The sequence below is a fragment of the Ursus maritimus genome, unplaced genomic scaffold (genome assembly GCF_017311325.1).
Source record: "Ursus maritimus isolate PB19 unplaced genomic scaffold, ASM1731132v1 scaffold_9, whole genome shotgun sequence".
Classification (NCBI taxonomy): Eukaryota; Metazoa; Chordata; class Mammalia; order Carnivora; family Ursidae; genus Ursus; species Ursus maritimus.
The window spans coordinates 5,709,243-5,731,237 of record NW_024427107.1 but is presented as its reverse complement, the minus strand read 5'-3'; the positions used below and the strand labels follow the sequence as shown (position 1 = coordinate 5,731,237).

The 21,995-nt window shown below is 37.2% G+C and overlaps 1 long non-coding RNA gene across 1 annotated transcript in view; it reads right to left on the bottom strand.

Moving 5' to 3' along the window:
* Positions 1-15,118: 15,118 nt before the first annotated feature.
* LOC103677421 overlaps positions 15,119-21,995 on the bottom strand; it is a 33,618-nt gene continuing 26,741 nt past the window's right edge. The window contains exons 3-4 of the long non-coding RNA XR_572398.2: positions 20,877-21,035; positions 15,119-15,741 (exon numbers count right to left, since the gene is read on the bottom strand). This is a non-coding gene — a long non-coding RNA (uncharacterized LOC103677421). The remainder of the gene's footprint in view (positions 15,742-20,876; positions 21,036-21,995) is intronic.

The following is a 21,995-nucleotide window of genomic DNA, read 5'->3' as shown; positions in this document are numbered from 1 at the left end:
GTTTGCAGCATTGCCCATCCACATCCAACTCTAGAGTTTCTCTTCCCTAAGGGTGTTTGCAACACACCTTAAAGGGTAATATGCACATGGTCCCCTCACACCCATGAGTAACAGGGTAATTTTGTACTGTTATAAAGTCTGGGCAATAAACAACTCCTAGAAACTATATGTGAACCTCTGGTCTGACTGGGCATAACAGGCTGAGCTTTTGTAGCTTGGACTCTAGTCCTTCCATTACAGGAGCTTTTGTTAAAGCCAGACTGTTTCATGTAGCAAACTTCCTATTGTGCTCAGTCTGCTTCCTTTTCAAGCATACCATTCTCCATCTTCTCTGTTTCTTAAAATTCTATCAAATTTTTCAGGGCCTGGTTCTAACATGATTTCCTCCATGAAGCCGACTCTGCTTGCCCCACTTCTACCATGGCACAGGCATGACAAATTCTTGATAAGGTTCCATATAACTTTGACCATACAAGAATTTGGCATTTTTTATTTCACGAATGTCAAGAAGACGTTAAATGGGGTTGTAACAATTGACAAGAACATCTTTAGGATAGAGATATTTGTGCTTTTGTCAGATTATTTCTCTTAAAAGAGGGATGGAGGGGTGCCTGGGTGGCCCAATCAGTTAAGCATTTGATCTCAAGGTGCTGGGATTGAGCCCAGTGTCTGGCTCTGCTCTCAGTGGTGAGTCTGCTTGTCCCTCTGCCCCTACCCCCACTATTGAGTGCGCGCTCTCTCTCTCGCTGTCTTGCAAATAAATAAAAAATAAAATAAAAAGAAAGATGGAAAAATATCTCAGATTCCTTAACAACAGGAAGGCAGCAGTCCTCCTGACAATACTCAGTTCCACCCATCTATAGGACTCCTTGGAAGAAAGTCTTTTGCAAATTTTTTTTGAAAGAAAAATAGGAGATTACCCTGGAAAAATTTATAGCTCTTCAGAGTAAATTAACCCCCATATGGCCTTTAAATCAAATACCATATCCTCCTTTGGAAGCACATCTGATATTTTCAATATTTTTTTAAAGAGTTTATTTATTTATTTGACAGAGAGAAAGAAAGAGAGAAAGTACAAGCAAGGGGAGTGGCAGGCAGAGGGAGAGGGAGAGGAAGAAGCAGCCTCCACACTGAGCAGGGAACCTGACATAGGGCTTGGTCCCAGGACCCAGAAAAAATGTCAGTTAACCATGGCTTAACTGACTGAGCCACGAAGTGCCCCTGACATTTTTAATATTTTCAACTTCATGATCAATCTACCTATTCAATATCACTTGAGTTCTCATTTCCTGAAAGAGGGCCTTGGTTGCAATTGTGTCTTCTAATCTACCTGCATTTTCTTTGTCTATGTAATGTGTAAAATGTCTATGTAATGTTGTATTTTGGAAAATATTTAATTCTACCATAGAAGGCACAAAAAATGGGATAGATAAATGAAACTCATGAGATAAGCATAGATAGTAAATACATCAGTAACCCAAGATATATATTAAACCCAAGATATATATAAAAACATCAGTAACCCAAGATATATATTAAACGGTAAGTTAAGTAGACCATTTGCGTGTGAACATAGATAGGAAAGGATGGAAAGATTCACAATTTAGGAGTTCTTAAGTCAGGCCCTTAGTTGTAACACCTTTCAACCCATGTGTCCTCTACCAAAGAAACAAGGGGAACCTGTGACTATCCAGCAGGCTAACAAAAGAGCCACAGCTGTGCCCAGGAGTACTTGTCACTGTGTCACTCTGCTAAAGCAAGTGTGTGTCATTGGCCCTGAGTACCTTTTGTCCGTAAGCCTCTTGCTTGAACCCCATCTGTTGTCCTCATGACTATACTCCCAGTGGGGAAGGCTGATGAGGTATTGGGACAGAGAAGACACATGAACATGTGTGCACTAGGTTCAGGTGGTAATGTCATTCTACCCCACAGGCACCCTCCCCTAAGTGTATTAAAGTGCTTCTTCCTCTTCTTCCCCTTGCTTTTCACTGTGCTCCAAATTCTTCAAATAAACTTCTCCCTCTAGCATTTTAAATTTGCCTACAGGTTTTGTGTTCATGCCCTCTAAGTAAGCTTGCTTGGTAGAGTTGACACAGGAGTCAACTGAAAGAGCTCTTAATGGTCAAAGCTGGAACAATTTGAACAACAGATACACAAAGTAGTGTTGGATCAAAACCTAAAATAAAAAATAAATATCCATGTGTTCATATTGATATAAATAAATGAATGAATTTTTTAAAGGGAGAAAATAAATAAATCTCCTGTGCAGAATTCTAAATAATTTCTGTAGATACTCTGCCCTCAAGGTGGTAAAGCATAACTCCCCATTCTTTATGTGTAGACTGTGCCTAGTGACTTATAAAACTAGAGTTAGGTAAGAGGGGGTGGGGAGGAATAGAGTAACTTTACTGTGGAGAGACCTGCTAAATACTATCTCAGCCAACTGGTCAAGATTAGCATCGACAGTGATAAGTCACATTGATGGTACGTATCCTTGATGTATATGATACAAATGGCACTTTACCTCGGTAGTCTTCTTCCCCAAAGCATAACTCCATTCTAATCAAGAGCAAAGCATCAGATAAATCCAACTGAGGGGCGTTCCACAAAATAACTGACCAGTACCCCTTAAGATTTTCAGTATCATGAAAAACAAAGAAAGCCTGAGAAACTGTCATAACCAAGAAGAGACCGAGGAAACATGATGACTAAATGTAATGTGACATCCTGGAAGAGAAAAAAAAGCCATTAGGCAAAAACTAAGGAAATCTGACTAACATATGGAGTTTAGTTAAAATTCAGGTCTCAATATTGGTTAATTAACTGTAACAAATATACCATACCATACAACCTATAATGTTAATAATAAGGGAAACTGGTTATGCCATATATTTGAGAGTTCTCCTTCACATTTTTTTCTAGAAATTTTCTATTAATATATTCTAAAATAAAAAGTTTACTAAAAAACAAAACAAGACAAAGCCTGAGATTTTGAGAGACTAAGCTTTCTAGTAAGCAGAATTTACTTTCAAACAATTTGGCTTTACACTTGTTAATAAAAGTGGTTTTTAAGAAGTTAATCATTTATATGCAAAGTTTTATTTTCTGACTGTGTCAATTCACACATATCACTGACATAGAGGATGAATTAAGAAAAGTTAGAAGAAAGTATTTTCTCACTTGACAAATTATTTTCTGATGTCTGACACCTTGTCAGCTCTCTCTACACAGCTGAGGAAGTGCAGGACTCTTGAATTTCAACAACCTTAATGCCAAGTCTATCCAGGGCTAAGGCATGGATACAGAGAACAGACCTGAGATGAAAGCGTTTCCAAATCGCCAGCAGAATGATGCACTGGTCCTTCGGAGAACAGAATTTCAGCTTTGCAAATACAGAAGAAAACGATATTTTTAGAAGGATTACGAATACATGTATATAGAAGGATTATGTAAAAATACATGTGTATTTTTAGAAGGATTATGTATATGTATATGGTGTAAACAAAGTTAAAAGGTCAGGAAAATGACTACCTCTCTGCAAGAGTATGTGTTTATTTGCACCTTGGTTTCTATGTAATCACTTAATGCTAATGGGGAGAATAGTGCTATTATTAGTCATAATAGTTTTTGTCATTTTTCCATCAAGGTAAGAGTACAAAGTGAAAATAAAGTGTTGCTAAATCATGAATCATTTATGTACTACCTTGTGCTAAACAGGATTTGATGCAGTACAACAGATGCGCTGGGCCACCTAAACACATTCCTTATATTGTGCACAGGTGGGCTTGAGCAACCCAGATCCATAACAAGTAGCCCCTGTAAAACTTCCTAACGTAACAGGAATTTGTGCTGGCATTGCTATGGAATTGCTGCCAAGGTCCCACATTCTAAGTTCAGACATTGTCTAGGCCAGTCATTGTTTCACTTTGCTTACTGAGATGGTCAGAGAATAGGTTCCACTGCCAACCACCCTCTTGCATAATCTCCTCCTACCACACTCGGTCTACAGGGAGACCCAAATTAGGGACCACATTGTTGCTAAAAAGGTGCTGTTCTTGCTCTTCCTTCAGAGGGGGTTTCCCTCCCTTTCGCTGGTGGAGGAGGGCTTCAGAGAGTCAGTTGTAAAAACTGAAGGCTTGTACGAAAAGAGGACACCAGCATTTTGTTCTCCGGTTGGATGTCTGCTTACCATAGACTTGGGAAAGTTCCCCTAGGCTACTGTAGCAATGGAAAAGCAAATTAAGAGACAAGGTGGTGGAGAACTGCCAGCCACTCACTTCTTAGTTCTGAAGAGATACGGAATGGATCCCCAAGTGTCTGGAGTTTTAAAAGTTAGCCTCAGAAAAGTAGACATTTTGCAACTATGGGCTTGCCAAGACCACCTGGTACGTCAAAGAACTCGGCATGATGTCCCTAGGAGATCAGAACAAAGCTGTTCAAGGTCTGCAAAGCCCAGAAGAATTGTAGGGAATGGTCTGTCATGATGGAGACATCTTGGTGCATCACACAACCTAACTGCATCCACAGACAATTAATTTCAACAGCAGTTACCACCAACCAAATTGAGGAGTGAAACCTGCCTGCAGTGGGCATCTCTTTAAACATTTTTCTCTTCCTTTTCCACTTTCCTAAGGGAAGAAAAGGAAGTAAATTACCCAGTGTTCTGGTCTGCCCTGGAGGAGGGAAGGAGGGCTTTGAAGTTAGGAGAAGGGGGGGAGAGAGAAACCAGAGGATTTAATCTTACCTCCTAGAATGATTATTCCAATATTTGACACTGAATGGTAAGGTATGGAATATGGCCAAGGTGCATTAAAGAAGCCACTTTCCCAGTGGGAAAGGTGGGTATATAAGTTTAATTTAACCCATTTGGGATGCAGGTATTAGATAAAAAGCATTTTATGTTTATACCCCACCACATTGAGACTCTTTGGTATACAATTAGCACCAACAAGAATATGATGCCCACAGGGATCTACATGCACTGACAAATTTCAAAAGACCTTTTTGACAAAAATAACAAATGGTAGCTACACTGATTTCCCCTTTCTTATGTCACAGTTAGAAAATAATGCTATCTTTAAAATTGGTTAATCTTATCTAAGGTACTATAGAGCTAGTATCATTTCATTTACTAATGTGACCATAACTCTTATGGGGAAAGATGCATTTACCTATTTTGACTTTCTTTACAAAGTATGGTGGAGAATATTCTTTAAGCCTTTTATCTTTAAAAATACAAACTCCTTGGGGCGCCGGGGTGGCACAGCGGTTAAGTGCCTGACTTCAGCTCAGGGCGTGATCCCGGCGTTATGGGATCGAGCCCCACATCAGGCTCCTCCGCTATGAGCCTGCTTCTTCCTCTCCCACTCCCCCTGCTTGTGTTCCCTCTCTCGCTGGCTGTCTCTATCTCTGTCGAATGAATAAATAAAATCTTTAAAAAAAAATACAAACTCCTTGACATGACAGAACTATAAATTGAATTTTGTTAGCTATCACTGGCCTCTTAAGATGACTGGGAATCTTATATTACATCAGATCAGTGTCACTTCCAGTTCACTGTAACTCCAGAACAGGGGAGTGACTGACATGTCTTATTAACTGCTGTTGTAAGGTGACAAAAATGTAGAGTATAAAATTCTGAAAGAAAGCATGCCTTTTAGAAAGACTGAAAAGTTGAGGCTACATAATGCCAAATATCCAGACAAAAACAGAATAATTCCCGGAGATATCTGTTTGCTCACAGGCATCTGGATGTTTGACAATATGGAGACAGAACATGTGAATGACTGTCTAAACTCAACACCCTTTATCCAAACATTGTACATTGCTTAGAAACAGCCAAAAACCTGTACTATTAAGATACAAAGTGAGCTAACATCCCCTTTGAGGCTCGTGCCCAACACGAATGTGACATCTGGTGTCTTGAACAGTCACTCAACATTCAGCCACTTTTAACAAACCATTTTTAAAATTGGTCTGAATAGCCTATAGCTTAGAACTGATTTCCAGAAATGTGAAAAAAATACATTTTATATTTTCTATCTTGCAACTTTATAATATGACATTTATTTTGTATTGTTATTTTTAAAACAACTTTCTGTATTAAACTAAGATCAATATATTCCCATAGAGTTGCCATTAAAAATAACATTTTTCTGGCTTCACTTAATAAAACTTTGTGAATAAATGAGATACGTTGGCATCAATAAAATGAAGTAATAGCAGAACCTATTTCATGAAGTTGCGGGAAAACTGTTGGTATATAAACTTTCAAAGTGGACAAATGCATTTAGAATTAATATAATTGGTCATTGGTTAAAGGATACTAATATTTCTAATCAGAAGAGTGATAGTGTGTCCAAATATTTACCTAATTTGAGTTCTCAAAGAAAAAAAAGCAAAACTGAAATGAAACCAATATTTTAAAATATAATTCAAGAAAACTCCCTAACAGAAAAAACTTAAATCTATATCCTGAAAGGCCAAGGAAAAATCATGTTCCTGGAGAAAATGTGTCAATCAACTCTGAGACATTTCATAATAGAACTATAAGACTTTTAAAATAAAAAAGATTTCTCTATTCCAATCCAAAAGACTAACTAACAAGAAGAAAAAAAAATTGTGTTGACAACAGACTTCTAGATAGCAACAAACACAGCAATAGCACAACAGTATTTTTAAGAAACTAAAATAGAAAGTATGAATCAGGGATCTTATATCCAACCAAGCTCTCCATCAACTATCAAGGCAATAGAAAACCAGAGTTCAACATGTAAGAACTCAGGAACTATTGTACACATGAGCCCTTCCTGAGATATGTATAGTATACCAAGATTCTTCTATCCAAGACAATTGGGAACTTTAACAAAAGTAAATTTAAGAGTTAACAAAGGTGGGGTAAGGAAACAAAAAGTGTGTAAATGTTAAATGCTCTAACAAGGCAGAAATAACAAAGCTAAAAAAATAGACACAGGAGAAAAGGGGAAAGAGAATGTTTTTGATCATTACCTGGGAAATAGGTGGAAGTCAAAGCATATCATTAAAACTCATCAAATAAATAATAAAAAGAAAAGGGACACAGAAAATGGAGTACAAAAGTTAATAGTCAAAAGATAACCATTAAGGGGCACCTGGGTGGCTCAGTCGTTAAGCGTCTGCCTTCGGCTCAGGGCGTGATCCCGGCGTTACGGGATCGAGCCCCACGTCAGGCTCTTCCGCTGAGAGCCTGATTCTTCCTCTCCCACTCCCCTTGCTTGTGTTCCCTTTCTCACCGGCTGTGTCTCTCTCTGTCAAATAAATAAATAAAATCTTAAAAAAAAAAAAGATAACCATTAAGATTAAAGTATAAGTGTTCCTAAATATCAGGAAAAAAATTTAAGTAAATTAATTTTCAAAAAAGAAAAAAATAACAACTTCCAGGGAAGATGACCAAGTAAGAGGAGGATCCCAAGCTCACCTTGTCCCATGGACACACCTAGATGACACCCATATCCATATAAATAACCCGGAAAATAACCGAAAGACCCTCAGAAAAGATTCTCCACTGCTAACCATAAAGAAGCAACACTGAAAAGGTTAAGAAGGAGATGGAGTCGGAACTAAACTACCCCAAAAGACTAAGCATGGGAGGGAGGGGCACCACAAGCATGGAGAAAGAAAAGGAGCAGACTCCACAACAAGCACCCCAGGCATGGGGGACCAGCACCAGAAAAAAAAAAAAAAAGCCATAACATTCAGCTTTGAAAATCAGAGGGGCTTAACTTGAAAGTTTTTACAATCAGTGGGGCTTAACATCTAGAAATTTAAAATCAACAGCTCTACTCTGGGAGAGCCAGAGAGCAATAGGAAACTAGTTTCCACCCTTAGAGAGACAGCATAACAAACAACCTAGCTGGGATACCTCATAGAGGCAGAAGTTTGAAAAATGCCTGGAATATACAGAAAGGAGATTCATTTACTAATCTCAGAATAGGTTCTGGAGGACCTGCCCTCAGAAGTGCTGCAAAGTGGTTCCAGGTCCCCTCCTGGAGCAGATCCATGTACACCTTGCTAACACCCATATACCTGCTCCCTGCATTCTGCTGCAGGCCACCTCCTCCAACCCATTCTTGGCAGGAGTTCATCCAAAGTGGCACCACAAACATGGCATTGTGCAAACAGTCTCAACAGGGGCCGGCACCACTACAGAGTTACTCTTGCCCTGGGAGAGGGGAAGATAATCACACATACCAGATCAACTGCAACCTCAGCAGTGGATAGAGGGGGGGGCAAACATCTGGCCTGACTGCAGGACTTGTGCCCCAACAAAAGCTTCTAAGGAAACAACACAGAGAAAGTGGTCTGTAGTTTGATGCAACTGCAGCTCTGGCAAACACCTGGTCTGACCCAACTCAAGTCCAAGGTGACCCCAGACTTGCCCATTAACAACACAGGGACCAAACCACACTCACACAAAGAGAGCCATTGCAGATGACTGGAATGAAAACAAATGTGGCTCAATCACAACAGTAGTGTGCACGCAAAACACAAAGTACAGCAAGAGAGCTAAACAAAAGAGAGAAAAGCAATTTTCCTGATAGAGAATTTGAAGTAATGGTCATAAAGATACTCATCGGACTTGAGAAAAGAGTGGCATACTTCAGTGAGACCCTTAACAAAGAGCTAGAAAACATTAAAAAAAAAAAAAAGCAATAGTAATGAATAGTAATGAAGAAGAGATGAAGAACTTGATAACTGAAATAAAAAATACACTAGAGGGAATAAATAGTAGAAGGAAGCAGAAGAACAGATCAGTGAGCCAGAAGACAGAGTAATGGAAAGCCATCAAATTGAACAGGAGAAATAAAAAAGAATTATAAAAAATGAGAATAAGTTAAGGGAACTTAGCAATACCATTTAGCATAATAACTTTTGCATTATAGGGATCCCAGAAGAGAAAGGAAAGGGACAGAAAATTTATTTGAAGAATAACAGCTGAAAACTTCCCTAATCTAGGGAAGGAAACAGAAATCCAGATCCAGGGGTCAGAGAGCCCCCAACAAAATCAACCCAAGGAGGTCCATAGCAAACACATAATAATTAAAATGGCAAAAAGTAGTGATTAAGAGAGAATTTTAAAAGCAGCAAGGGAAAAGAAAATAGTTACATACAAGGGAAACCCCGTAAGTGTAGCAATTGATTTTCAGAAAACTTTACAGTCCAGAAGAGAGTGGCATGATATATTCCAAGTGCTTAAAAGAAAAAACCTGCGACCAAGAATACTCTACCCAGAAAAATTATCATTCAGAATAGAAAGAGAGATAAAGATTTTCCCAGATAAACAAAAGTTAAAGGAATTCATCACCACTAAACCATCCTTACAAGCAATGTTAAAGGAGATTCTTTATGTGAAAAGGAAAGATCATGAGCAGAAGAAAAATAGGAAGCACAAAAGCAGTAAAATCAAGTAAAAATCAGTCAAGGAATTCACAAAATAAAAAGGATGTAAAGTATAACACCATATACATGAAACATGGTGAGTAGAGGAGTAAAAATTCTAGTGTTTTTCTAATGGTTTCAAACTTAAGTGACCATCAACTTGATATATAGACTGCTATATATGTAAGATGTTATATGCAAACCTAATGCTGACCACAACTCAAAAACTGGTAATAGATGTACAAAAAACAGAGAAGGGAATCCAACTATTATCACTAAAGAAAGCCATCAAACCACAAGAGAAGAAAACAAGAAAAGAAAGGAACAGAGAAGAACTACAAAAGCAACCATAAAACAAGTAACAAAATGGCAGTAAGTACATATTTATCAATAATTATTTTGAATATAAATGGAATAAAAACTCCAATCAAAAGACATAGGGTGGTAGAATGAATGAATAAAAAGCAAGATTCATCTATATGCTGCCAACAAGAGACTCATTTCAGACAGAAGACACATACATATTGAGAATGAAGGGATGGAGAAATATTTATCATGCAAATGGCAGTGAAAAGAAAGCTGGGGTACCAATATGGACTTTAAAACAAAGACTGTAACAAGAGATGAAGAAGGAAACGATATAATCATAAAAGGAACAATCTAACAAGAAGATATAACAATTTTAAATATTTATGTACCCAACACGAGGGAACCTAAATACATAAAGCAGCTATTAACTAACATAAATAAAGTAATCGATAGTAATACAATAACAGTAGGGAACTTTGACACCCACTCCCATCATCCAAACAGAAAATCAACAAGGAAATAGTGACTTTGAAAAATACATTGGACCCGATGGGCCTAGCAGATGAATTCGGAACATTCCACCCTAAAACAGGAGAATACACATTCTTTTCAAGTGCACATGGAACATTCTCCAGAATAGATTACATGTTAGGCTACATAACAAGTCTCAAACAAATTTGAAAAGATTAAAGTCATATCATGCACCTTTTCTAACTACAGTGCCATGACACTAGGAATCAACCACAAGGAAAATATGGATAGAACATGAATAGAACAAATACCTGGATATTAAATAACATGCTACGAAACAATGAACAAGTCGACCAAGAAATCAAAGAGGAAATGAAAAAAATATATGTAGAAAAATGAAAATGAAAACACAATGGTCCCAAATCTCTGGGATGCAGCAAAAGCTGTTCTAACGGGGAAGATTATAGCAATACAGGCCTACCTCAAGAAGCAAGAAAAATCTCAAGTAAAAAACCTAAACTTATACCTAAAGAAGCTAGAAAAAGAAGAATAAAATACAAATCCAGAAGGAAGGAAATAATAAAGATTAGAGCAGAAATAAATAAAATAAAAATGAAAACAAAACCAAAACCCAATAGAAAAGATCAATGAAACCAGGAGCTGGTTCTTTGAAAAGGTGAACAAAACTGATAAACCTTTAGCCAAACTCATCAGAAAACAATTTTAAAAAGAAAAGGACTCAAATAAACAAAATCATAAATGAAAGAAGAGAAATAACAGCTCACACCACAGAAAGAGAAAGGATTATAAAAGAAAATTATGAAAATTTTTTGCCAACAAATTGGACAACATAGAAGAAATAGATACATTCTTAGAAACATATAGACTCCCAAAACTGAATCAGGAAGAAATAGAAAATTTGAACAGACTGCTTATCAGCAATAAAATCAAATCAGTAATCAAAAAACTTCCAACAAACGAAAGTCTAGTGGGGAATTATTCTTAGAAAATATATTGTAAGCCTTAAGGAGTGAGAGTGGAAGCAGCTGAAACATCAACAGCGTGCCTGTTCTCAGGTTATTGAATGCAATGGCCGGTAGGAGCAGGATCCCATGATCCCCAGGAGCAAGGCATAAGTTAGAAGCTATGAAAAAATGTAACCCTCAGTCCCCGCTTTCTGCACCTGGGGATTGCCAGCCCAAACATCCCTCTCCTCCCTTATCCCATGACGAACACTCTGCTTGCCTACACAAAGGGGAAAATGCAAGCCTGTTTCAAGATATTTGCAATCCCTTTGTACTCCTTTCCCATGCTTGGAGGCATCTGTCCTTGCCTTTCTGATATTTTTCAAGTTTAATACAAATGTTTTAGATCAAATGATTGTGAACACTCAGACAAGTGCCTTTGATGGAAATATGCCCCATGAGCAGGAGGTCCAAGTATTTACTGCTTCCTGTTACAGCATTTCGACTCTTTGTATTTGTGTCTGTTTCTTTCTAAGAATGTGCTTAATCGTCATGATCTATTTGCAGTTCTATCAATAACTCAAGGGCCCTCTTTCTCCTTTCTGTCTCTGCCCCAAGTCTTACTGACCACATTTAATCCTCTCCTCTGCCCAGCTTAGATAAAAGTTTAAAAATTCAGCTCCATCCTTGTAAACAAACCAGTTGCTGTCACAGTCAGCCGAAATTCTCACTAGCCCTTCAGAGAAAGCAGAGCTTATCAAAGATTTCAGACTCCCACTTTGGCCTATTAACCCTACTTTACTGTTTTGACCATAGCTTCTAGAATATCCTCTCACCCTCACTTTGATCCCCTATCATTTACAAAAAATGAAACACACCAATCTTAAGTGTACAATTTGGTGTTGACAAATGTATACAGTTGTGTAGTTACCACCCAAATTATGAGATAAAATATTTCCTTCACTCCCGAAAGTTCGATTGGATCCCTTTGAAGTTAGTCTCCTGCTTCCATGCCTGGAACCTACTGATCTTCATTCTGTCACTGTAATTTATCCATTTTTAACATTTCACATAAATAAAACCCTACAGAATATGATCTGTGCAGAGCCAGGAGTAGTGTGAGGAGAGTACTTTAGTGTTTAACTTCTTTCACTTAGCATAATGCTTTGGAGATTCTGCATTGTTACCTGAATCTGCAGTTTGGTCCTTTGATATTAACAAATCCATTGAATAGCTATACTCCAATTTACTTATCCACTCACCTATTGAAGGACATTGGCGTTGTTTCTAGGTTTTGATTGTTGGGAGTATAGCAGCTTTTAAGGACTTGCTGTACAGATGTTATATGAATACAGGAATTTATTTCTCATGGCTATATACAAGAGTGAGGTTACTAAGGCAAGCAGGGCTACCAAGTCTTATGATAAGCATTTAATTTTATAAAAGTCTATCATACTTTTTCCAAAGTGGCTGTGGCATTTTATATTCCCACCAGAAATATATGAGAGTTACAGTTGTTTTGCATCTTTGCCAAACTTTTGTATTGGAAGTCTTTTTAATTTTAGCATTTAATTGCTATGATTTCTCATTATGATTCTAATTTTCATTTCCCTTGTTAAAAAAAAAATTCAACTGAGTAAATTTGAAGATCAAATTCGCTTTATTCAACAATTAATGAATTAGGCAATATCCTATCTAGCAAATAGACACTCCAAAGAGATGTACAAAATGGAAGGCTTTTATAGTCAGAAAGGGGACAAGTCAAAGAAAGTGTGTTGTTTCAGGCAAAAACCATCCTTTGGGGAAAGGCAGGGCTTACAGGGCAGATTACTTCACTAGTGCTGACCAGGTAATTCCAGAATGACTGGTTAAAGGTTACTTTCCTGGGAGAGGCTGAAACTGCAATTCGGTTAGATATTAAGTCTTGGTTTGCTAGTGTGGGGCTTAGCACAAGTAACTCTATTTTGGACCTGTTATTTCTTTTTTTAACACCCTATGATTAATAATCATTAGCATCTTTTCATGTGTTAATTTGCCGTCTACTTTTTAGTGCAATATGCTTGATTAGGTTTATCTTCCTATTTTTTATTTGGGGTTGTTGAACTCCAATCTGTTTGTTTATAGTTTTCATGACAAATGATAAATATTCAGCCATTATTTCTTCAAGCATTTTTTTTTCTGAACCCCCACCTCCTCCTTCGTGAGACTCTTAATTATGCATGATGTATTTTAGGCCACATGTGTTCTATTCATTTTTTAAAAATCGTTTCCCCTGAGTTCCATTTTGGATATTTTCAATTGCTTTGTCTTCAATTTCTCAAGTCTTCTTTCTGTGGTGTATTGTGGTGCTGTATCTACTGTTAATCTCATCCACAGTTTTTTCTTTTTTTAAAAATTAATTTATTTTTTTGAAGTTCCATGATTGCGTATAACACCCAGTGCACCAGGCAATACGTGCCCTCCTTAATACCCATCACCAGCCTAACCCATTTCCAGCCCCCCAACCCCTGAAGCCCTCAGTTTTTTTCCCGGAGTCCATAGTCTCTCATGGTTCCTTCCCCCTTCTGTTTACCCTGCCTTTCTTCTTCCCTTTCTTCTCCTACTGATCTTCCTACTTCTTATGTTCCATAAATGAGTTAAACCATATGATAATTGTCTTTCTCTGCTTGACTTATTTCGCTTAGCATTATCTCCTCCAGTCCCATCCATGTTGCACCAAATGTTGAGAAATCGTTCTTTTTTATGGCCAAGTAATATTCCATTGTATATATGGACCACATCTTCTTTTTTTTTTTTTTTTAAGATTTTATTTATTTATTTGACAGAGATAGAAACAGCCAGCGAGAGAGGGAACACAAGCAGGGGGAGTGGGAGAGGAAGAAGCAGGCTCCCAGCGGAAGAGCCGGATGTGGGACTCGATCCCAGAATGCCAGAATCATGCCCTGAGCCAAAGGCAGACGCCTAACGACTGAGCCACCCAGGCGCCCCTGGACCACATCTTCTTAATCCAGTCATCTGTTGAAGGGCATCTCAGCTCCTTCCATGATTTAGCTATTGTGGACAATGCTGCTATGAACAGTGGGGTGGATATGGCCCTTCTCTTCACTACATCTGTATGTTTGGGGTAAATACCCAGTAGTACAATTGCTGGATCATAGGGTAGCTCAATTTTTAACTTTTTAAGGGACCTCCACACTGTTCTCCAAAGTGGATGTACCAACTTGCATTCCCACCAGCAATGTAGGAGGGATCCCCTTTCTCCATATCCTCTCCAACATTTGTTGTTTCTTGCCTTGTCAATTTTTGCCATTCTAACTGGCGTAAGGTGGTATTTCAGTGTGGTTTTGATTGGAATTTCCCTGGTGGTTAATGATTTTGAACATTTTTTCATGTGTCTGTTAGCCATTTGTATGTCTTCACTGGAAAAGTGTCTGTTCATATCTTCTGCCCATTTTGTGATTTATTTGTTTCTTGTGTATTGAGTTTGAGAAGTTCTTTGTAGATCTTGGATACCAGTCTTTTATCTGTAGTGTCATTTACAAATATCTTCTCCCATTCCATGGGCTGCCTCTTGGTTTTTTTGACTGTTTCCTTGGTTGTGCAGAAGCTTTTTCAAAGACAGCAAGGTACTGGCACAAAAACAGACACACAGACCAATGGAACAGAATAGAGAACCCAGAAATGGACCCTCACCTCTTTGGGCAACTAATCTTTGACAAAGCAGGAAAAGACATCCAGTGGAAAAAAGACAATCTCTTCAATAAATGGTGCTGGGAAAATTGGACAGCTACATGCAAAAGAATGAAACTTGACCACTCTCTCACACCATACACAAAGGTAAACTCCAAATGGATGAAAGACCTCAATGTGAGACAGGAATCCATCAAAATCCTAAAGGAGAACATAGGCAGCAACCTCTTTGACATCGGCCACAGCAACTTTTTTCATGACACATCTCCAAGGGCAAGAGAAACAAAGGAAAAAATGAACTCGTCAGACTTCATCAAAATAAAAAGCTTCTGCACAGTTTTTTCATCTCTGATGTTATATTTTTCACACCTAGAAGTTTAATTTGGATCATTTTATAGTTTCCATTGCTCTTCATCAAATGCATGCTTTTCTCTAACCTTCTTGAGCATATGAAGTACATCTTTAGTGTTTTGTCTGCTGATTGTATTAGCTATGTCATTTCTGCATCTGTGTCTTAAATTTTTCTTCCTGGGCATTGAAACATGATTTAGTGTTTGTTTGTACACCTGGCAATCTATGATTAGATGCCAACACTGTGAGTTTTATGTTATTGGATGTTGGTTTTTGGTGTTCCTTTAAGTGTTTTTAGGTTTCAGTTCTAAGGAGCAGGTAAATTACATGAAATCCACTTGATCTTTTTGAGGCTTACTTTCAAGCTCTGTTAGTGTGGTCTTGAGGGCAAACCCAACCCCTCTTATTCCACCATGGCCAAAAGTGGAAATCCATTCAGAGTCTCTTGATGGTATTTCTCTCAGACCTCCTTTGGGTGAAGGCACATAACAACTTGTAACGTGACTTCTTTAAAAGCCAGACCATTCTGCAGCAAAACCTAGCAAAAAAACACAATACTGAATGGTAGCTAAGAGTTTCTGGAATGATTTAGACCTGGTTTAAATTTTATTTCTGCTGCTGGGCAACCTGAGCTAATCTTTTTAAGCTTTGATTTATTTATCTGTAAAATAAAAGTAACAATACAGTTGACTCTTGAGCAATATGAGTTTGTGAGTCCACTTATACATAGATTTTTTTACAATACATTACTATAAATGTATTTTTTCTTTCTTAATCATTTTTAATCACATTTTTTCTCTAGCTGACTTCATTGTAAGAATACAGGATAATATATATAACATACAAAATATGTGTTAATTGATGTTTTATGTTACCAGTAGGGCTTCCAGTCAACAGTAGGCAATTAGTAGTTCAGTTTTGTGGTAGTCAAAAGTTATATGCAGATTTTCAATGCACAGGGCACACTGTGTTGTTCAAGGGTCAACTATAGTATCTTTCAGAGATTGGGTAGATTAAGTAAAATAAGGAATGCACCATATTTGTTGTCATTACCATAATTTAAAACACCAGATTCCTTAAATATGTCAGGTATCAGGCACCTTTTATTTCAGAGAAACTTAAAAGCAAACATGTAACTGTTACCCAGTATGTTAACTGAATAATGGGTACTGATTAAACATCAAAAGATAAAATGCTCTGTCATAACACTCAATTTCACAGTTTAGATGGTTAACCAATGAATGGGAAGTGGACTATGCACTGAAAACCTACTAATAATGTTATATAATCTGTGCTTTAATCCACTAATGTTTCTCCAGTCTAATGATTTAGAAATATAATTCACATGTTGCAACAAGGAATGATCTCAGAAAACATTTATAAACCACATATTCAACAAAGGACTACTACCTACAATATATAAGGAACTTTCAAAACCTTACAGTAAACAGAAAATCCAATTAGAAAATAAACAAAAGACATAAAGAGACATTTCACCAGAGAGGACATATGGATGGCAGATAGGCACCTGAAAAGATGTTCAATTCCATTAGTCACTAGAGAAATGCAAGTTAAAACAAAAATAAGATGTTATTGCACATCTATCAGGTTAAATTTAAAAAACAATAGTGATAATACCAAATGTGGGTGAAGATTTGGACAAACTGGATCACACGTACATTGCTGGCAGGAATATAAAAATGGCAGAGCCACTTTGAAAAGCATTTTGGCAGTTCCTTAAAAATCAAAACATGCAACTACCATATGACCCAGCAATTGCACTCCTGGACATTTATCCCAGAGACATGAAAATTTATGTTCACACAAAAACATATACACAAGTTTTTATAGCAACTCTATTGGTAATAGCCAAAAGTTGGTATCAACACAGGTACCCTTCAATGGGTGAATGGCTAAGCAAACTGTGGTATGTGAAATGCTACTCAGCAATAAAAAAGAATGATACTATTGATCTATGCAACAACCTAGATGAATTGCCAGAGAATTATACTGGTGAAAGAAAACAATACAAAACATTACACATTGCATAATTCCATGTATATAACATTCTTCAAATGACAAAATGATAGAAATGGAGAACAAATTAGTGGTTGTCAGGAGTTAATGAGAGGGTTTGAGTGAGAGGCAAGTGGTATGTCTATAGAAGGGCAAAACGAAGGATCTTTGTGGTGATGGAAATGTTTTGTATCTTGACTGTGTCCATATAATATCCTGGTTGTGACATTGTAAGAAAAAAACAACAAAAAAAGTAAAAGTTAGAAAACATCAATGGGGAAATAAACACTCTTATACTCCTGTAAAATTCAAATTCCATTTTGGAGGGCATTTTGGTAATATCAACTAAAAATAAAAATGATTATACTTTTTGTGCATAATTCTAGCTCTGTGGATATACAGATGAAATGACTACATGCAAGATTATTCACTGTGGAATTGTTACTGGAAACAACCCAAGTGTCTATCAATGGGAGCCTGGTTAGATAAATTATAGTACATTTGTTCAGGGAGTACTATATAGTTGTAAAACAGAAATGGAAGGGCTCCATTTACTGACACAAAAAGATCTGTAAGACATGTTATATGAAAAAAAGCTATGTGCTTAAAAGTGCTTTCAGTATTCTACCTTTCGTGTAAAAACGGAAATTTAAGATTATCAGGATTTACTAGTATATGTTAAAGAAACTGTGCACACATGCACCAAAAATAATAACATTGAGTATGTGGTCATCAATTTGTGTGTTTTGGAGGGTTGTTGGGAACCAGATGGATAGAGAACAGGACTGGAAAAGAGACTTTCACTGAATACTTTGTTTTTCTTAATTTTTCAAAATGTGCATATTACCTCTTAAGAAATTAAATTAAAATGAATACATCAACTTCATCTAAACCTGGTAGATAGAGACAAAGGTAATCATTAATCAATCCATTTTGCTGAATGTGTTAAATTGCTAATTTGAATAGACTTTATATATTAAATATTCAACACAATTCTGTCAATATGTATGGTAAGTAACTCCATTTAGAAACACTTTTATAAATAATCTTTTAAAAAACAATAGAGCCACACAGAAAATATCTGTGATCACATCTGGCCAAAGCGTATTATTTAACACATTTTCAGCAAGGTGATTTTTATCACTGAAGTGCATACGATTTTTATTACTGAAGAGCACATACATGAAGCCATATCATCATGTAATGTGCATTTTATGAACATTTTACTTTCTCTTTCATAGTCATGTGAACCTCTTCTGACCCTTTGTAGGAAACTCCAATGTACCCTGAATAGATCTACAGACAGCCAAATCAAAGAGCTGTAAGTGGGGAAACCTCAAGAGTATTTAACCAAGACAAGGAGTTGTTTGAATTCAGTTTTTTTTGGTCTCTTATCCAAAATCATGAAAATAAAATTACAAGACATATGTTCTATATCCCAAGAGAAACCCCAAAGCTTGAAGCTCTATACCCTCACATTAAAATGTAGCTAAAATTTAGTTCAAGGATGCCCAAAACTACAGGAAAAATATGTAACATATATGAGTTCCTCTAAAAATGGCTCTAGGTCAGCACTGTTCTGTGGGAAGGTGATGCTAACTACATATGTCATTATAAGTTGTCTAGGAGCCACATTAAAAAGCTGAAGCTAATTTTAGCATATATATATATATATATATTCTTGGAGAGAGAGTGTGCGAATGTGTGCAAGTTGAGGGGGCAAGGGAGAGGGAGAGAGAACCTCAGCCATACTCTGTGCTGAGCATGGAGCCGCTTGGTTCAATCCCTGAGATCATAACCTGAGCTGAAAAGAGTCAGGTGCCAAACCGACTGCACCACTCAGGCACCCCAATTTTAATAGATTTTAACACAAATAATCAAAATATTATTTCAATGTGTAATCAATATAAAAAAGTCTTATCCATATATTTTGTATCTTTCATACTAAATCTTCAAAATCCACTGTGTTTTACACTTGAAGTAGTATCTCTCAATTCAGGCTCTAGATTTTATTGAAATATTCTGTCTGTATCTGGATTTCAAAAATTTACAGTTGAAATAGTTAACTTACATGTCCAAATTGTATTAAATAAAGTTAATGGTTTTTCCATAACCTCATCTTAGAACTAAAAGTTTGTACCCTTTTACCAAACTCTCCCTATTTCCCCCACCTCAGCCCCTGGCAACTCCTTTTTACTGTTTCTATGAGTTTTACTTTTTTTTTTTTTTTAAGATTCCACAAATAAGTGGTACCATAAAGTATTTGTCTTTTTCTCTGTCTGGCATATTTCACAAATGGCTGGATTTCCTTCTTTTGATGGCTGAATAATATTCCTCTATCTATCTATCTATCTATCTATCTATCTATCTATCTATGTAACATTTTCTTTATCCATTCATCTGTCTATGAACATTTAGGTTGTTTCTTTGTCTTGGCAATTATAAATAATGCTATGAATGTGGGGGTGCATATCTTCTCTTGATTATGGAATTATCAAAGTAGATGGGATCTCAAAATATCATGCATCTCTTTGCCTTTAGTAGGATTCATTTGTATATTTTGCTGCATAAGAAGGGGAATTGGGGGAATAGCAATCTTGTAGGACTGAATCTTTAACCTATGAGATCTAATGCCACCTTTAGGTAGACAGTGTTTAATTGAGTTACATTGTAAAACACCCAGCTGCTGTCACAGAATTGCTTGATGTGTAGATAAACCACACATCTGGTATTAGAGTGAAGCAGTGTTGCAGTAGAGTATCAGGTAGAGGAGACACAGGAGTGGTTTTCCCTTTACACTTACCTTCAACTACTTCTATGGCTTGGTTCTTACACTGGATCCTTTATTTTTTTTTTTAAAGATTTTATTTATTTATTTCACAGAGATAGAGACAGCCAGCGAGAGAGGGAACACAAGCAGGGTGAGTGGGAGAGGAAGAAGCAGGCTCCCAGCGGAAGAGCCTGACATGGGGCTCGATCCCAGAACTCTGGGATCAAGACCAGAGCCGAAGGCAGATGTTTAATGACTGAGCCACCCAGGCGCCCCATATTTTTTTTTAAAGATTTTATTTATTCATTAGAGCCACCCAGGCGCCCCATATTTTTTTTTTAAAGATTTTATTTATTCATTAGACAGAGAGAGAGACAGCCAGCAAGAGAGGGAACACAAGCAGGGGGAGTGGGAGAGGAAGAAGCAGGTTCCCAGCGGAGAAGCCTGATGTGGGGCTCGATCCCAGGACTCTGGGATCACACCCTGAGCCAAAGGTAGACGCTTAATGACAGAGCCACCCAGGCGCCCCATACACTGGATCTTTTAATACTGCTATAGTCAATATGAGGATAGTGGGAGATGAGCATCATTGTGAATGCCCTAAGGTTTCAACACCAGATACAAGGGAATTTCTCCACACTTTTCCTATACTGAATTCCCAACTATAAAAAATTAGTCTCTGGAATTACCAATTGGGTTTACGAAAGTGTCGCATCAGGAATGTAGAAATTGAAGTGGAATTCCATAGTGGAATGCAGTGGGTAAACAAGCATTCAAATAAGTTATAGCTTTGCTTCAAGAAAGAGAGTGTTGAGGTTTTATAAAATGCTCAAGGCTAAGCATTATAAAATCACCAAGACACCAGTTATTGCTCAGCAAATACTCACTTATTGAGAGGAGAAGTGAAGAAAAGCAATTGTTTCTCCAGCTGGAATGAAATCAGCTCTAGGTGTTCCTCTGATTTGTGGACTCCCCATAATTAAATCCAGATATTCTTAAGGATGATTTGTTAGTTTTTCAATAACTCCTCCACCCCATTTTTTTAACTAGATAAGAATAAGAAGAAATATGCATTGTAAGATTGATAGTGATTCTCTTTATTTTTAAACACATTATTAGACTAATATGTTGCCAGGTATAGACTTTGGTTCGCTTAGTCCTTATGCATTTGAAAAACTGAGAAGTGTTTGGGGTTTATGAGATCTAATGCTAAAGAAGTATATAACCAGATTTAAGTAACACTGAGGTAAATTATATGTGGCCAAAAAGTAGGAAAATTCTGTCATTGATATAATAAATAATCCACAAGTCCTATGAGGTCAAAATAAACAATTATGTTTTATTCTGCCCTCCAAATTTACTTGCCCTCTGGAAGTAGTTCTATGTTAGGCTGTTGATTGAGGGTCTGTGCTATAGCATGTGATTTGGCTGCTTTTCATGTATACCTGTGTATAATAACTAGATTAAGGTGCAAGACAATGCATGTGAGAGTGTAAGGTGGGTGGCACAGACAATAGCTTAGTGACACTAATTGCTGTGAGTGTTCACTAAACACATGAATCTGTGTTTTGAGAATAGGTAATAAAGGAGGGCCAAAAAGCTTTTTGAGGGAATGAGCATTAGCAGGGGAATGAAAGTGGCTTATTAATTTATGTAGGGCAACAGTTCCATGGAGTAGGACTGGCTTAAGCAAAGACCTACAGTTGGAGGAACTTGTGGACACAGCTGAACAAAACCTGAGGAAGTCCCCTAAAGCCTTAGTTCAAGACCTTGATGTAGAGAAATGTTTCATTGATTTTATCCATTGGCGTGGGTATGTTCAAGGAGTTGCTGGGGAATAGAGGGTAACCTCATGCTGGATGGTGAGGGAATTATATCTTATTAAATTGAGATGAAGGTGTACTGGCAAGATGGCAGGGGAGTAGGGGACTCCATTTCAACTGGTCCCCTGAATTTAGCTGGATATCTATCAAACCATTTTGAATACCCATGAAATCAGCCTGAGA